We start from the raw sequence: 3,409 nt of genomic DNA on the forward strand, positions 1-3,409 counted from the left end.
ACAATAGTATTTTACGTTACAAGTCCGGTAGGTGACTTATTACATTACGAGTTGTTTTACGGACGAGGCGACGTAGGAGCCGAGTCCGGAATAAAAACGAGTACTGTAATAACACCTAACGGCCGTGTATCGTATGATATTTTATTTCATACTGTCTTTCTATTTTTAACGAGCAGAAATTTCTATTTTTTCCTTAAAATTATCAAATTTTTGTTTGACATCGCTTGATCTGTCATTTTATAATATTGTTTGTGACATGTCTAATATCACGTTGCTAGGCAACATTTACCGGCTCTGATACTGTAATAGCTCACTTACCGGCCGCAAATGAATTTACCGGCTCTAATACTGTAATAGCTCACTTACCGGCCGCAAATGAATCCGGGAAATAGCAATATACCGGACAGTATGAAATAAAATATATTACAAGTAAATCTATGGATCCTTACGTAATTGAAAAAGGGAAGAAATGCGTAAAAGAGGTCTAACAATTACAAGATAGGCACCTAGTTATCTTACTTTCTTAATAAAAAAACCTTCATGTCGTTTGCTAATAGTATTTCGCTTATTCTTACAGATTCTATCCAAATATGTAAAAATATACAGGGGGTTCCATTTAAATTAACAAAGTTAACATCCGCGGCCATTTTGGTTGGACTTCTCTTGTTTTTCTACTATTATTTTCGAAAACTTCATAAAAAATCGTGCAACTCTTGCATTTTACATTTTTTTATAACTTCTAAAACAAAAAATGTATATCTCGAAAACAAAGCGTTTTCGGCCCTATGTCTATAGGTATTTTTTTACTTATTTTTTTCTGAGGAACATGTTCTTAACGTTTGTCGACTTAATCCTGAAACGCCCTGTATAATGACATTGCAGGAAACAACAACTCTGTGGGCTAATACCCCGACTACCAGCATTGAATTACGCCTGCAACATTTCGCGAACAGCTAAGAACATTCGTCAGTAGTACCACCAGACATATACCGATTTCGGGCTTGTTAGCCTTCATCAGTATGCCATAGGTGAGACGATCGATGTGTGCGGGTCATGCATGTCATCTGCACTCAGTTCATGTCACTTCGTACAGATGAAGAATAGCTAGTTCATTCGTCTATCGTTTCACCTGTGGCAAACTGATGAAAACTAACAAGCCCGAAACCGGCATGTCTGGTAGTACTACTGACGAATATTCTTAGCTACTTGCGAGATGTTGCAGGTGTAATTCAATGCTGGTCGGGGCATTAGCCCGCAGAGTAGTTGTTTCCTGCAATATTATATCACATACTTTTTACTAAGAATAGGAATAAATCTAAAATTTTAATTTAAAAATGAATGTTAAGAAAATGTATCGAATAAGTAAAAGTTTATTACCGTTGTGTCAGAACCACTAGGACAATATTCAGAGCCTGATGAATACCGTATTTCTTGGTCAGAAGATTCTTGTACCTAAAATTATTAAATGTATTTAATATTAATTAAATTGGGGAGCAACAAATTTCAATACCATACGTTATTTTTTTTTAATTACACTGAAAAATGGTAGACCTAATATGGTCCACACAAAAATATTTACTTATTTTTTTTACATCAACTCAAAAGTCAACAATACAAATCGACAAAATACCACAATACTGTGTTGAAAATTGACATTTTTTTTAAAGGTCACATAATCTGATTGGTTCGGAATACTGCAATCTGATTGGTCGATCTAAACGGGGGGCGGGACCAAAAGGAGGAGTGGAGGGGGTAAAATTGGTCAAAAATTTGCAAAATGAACCTCCATAAGAAAATACATGGGATTTTGTCACAGAATGAAGGTAGCCTATCTACTCACCAACTTTGGAATTAAATTATTTTTGCGGAAATGGGAAATAAAAAACGAAAAATCTGAAAAAACCTGTTTTTCGCATTTTTCTCGAAAATTTTGAGGTTATGTTAAAAAGTGACCTCTACTCATACAAAAGTTGTGGATTTTTGCATGATCTACAACTTTTGTATTTGATACTTTTTTGTTTGACGTTAACTTTTGCCAGAAATCCCAATGATACAATTTTTCATAACTTTTCAACCCCTCAAATCAACCCTCCGCCGCCCCTGCTCACGCATTTATTTTTTTTAGGTTCATTATAAGCCCTTTTACCATTCTCACTTATAAAAGTCTAGGTAATAATTTTTTCTTTCTCCAAGTGTAATTTGGTTGGACTAAAGCTAGTCGTAGAATAAATGATAGATGCTTCAAGAAAAATACCTGTATTTCTGATTGACAGATGTACATTTAAACCACTAAGTGGTCTTNGATTGGTCGATCTAAACGGGGGGCGGGACCAAAAGGAGGAGTGGAGGGGGTAAAATTGGTCAAAAATTTGCAAAATGAACCTCCATAAGAAAATACATGGGATTTTGTCACAGAATGAAGGTAGCCTATCTACTCACCAACTTTGGAATTAAATTATTTTTGCGGAAATGGGAAATAAAAAACGAAAAATCTGAAAAAACCTGTTTTTCGCATTTTTCTCGAAAATTTTGAGGTTATGTTAAAAAGTGACCTCTACTCATACAAAAGTTGTGGATTTTTGCATGATCTACAACTTTTGTATTTGATACTTTTTTGTTTGACGTTAACTTTTGCCAGAAATCCCAATGATACAATTTTTCATAACTTTTCAACCCCTCAAATCAACCCTCCGCCGCCCCTGCTCACGCATTTATTTTTTTTAGGTTCATTATAAGCCCTTTTACCATTCTCACTTATAAAAGTCTAGGTAATAATTTTTTCTTTCTCCAAGTGTAATTTGGTTGGACTAAAGCTAGTCGTAGAATAAATGATAGATGCTTCAAGAAAAATACCTGTATTTCTGATTGACAGATGTACATTTAAACCACTAAGTGGTCTTCAATAGTAAAATTATAAATAATTTTTGGAAACAATAACAAAAGATGGACATTTTTTAATATTTTGTTCAAAGATATATAAAAGTATAAAGATTTTTTTGTTTATACAAAATTATTTGTATTTTTACCACTGATAATGTGGTTGTGACTTACACGAGAATTAACAAGTAATACGGAATACAGTGTTAGCCATAACCTTTAAAATGCATGTGGTAGTGTTTTTCGCGGGAAACTATCCTGACATCCCGACAACGTCGCAGGGACTCGTATGTACACTGCAAATTCCAATTATACACAGTGGGCCTCGCATGTTAGTTAAATATTATAAAGGGACTCGGTTGTACGTTGCAAACATGTATGTTTTAATTTTGAAAATATCTTACCCCTCCAGCAGGGTTATTATTAAATGTTATGAGGACATTCTAGAAATTCAAAATATACAGTCTAAAAATTATTCCGTCAGATGGGCCTCGGGTGGCCTACTTGATATATCGGGCCTCGCTTTTGTAAC

Source organism: Anoplophora glabripennis, unplaced genomic scaffold (assembly GCF_000390285.2).
Source record: "Anoplophora glabripennis isolate ALB-LARVAE unplaced genomic scaffold, Agla_2.0 scaffold328, whole genome shotgun sequence".
Taxonomy (NCBI): domain Eukaryota; kingdom Metazoa; phylum Arthropoda; class Insecta; order Coleoptera; family Cerambycidae; genus Anoplophora; species Anoplophora glabripennis.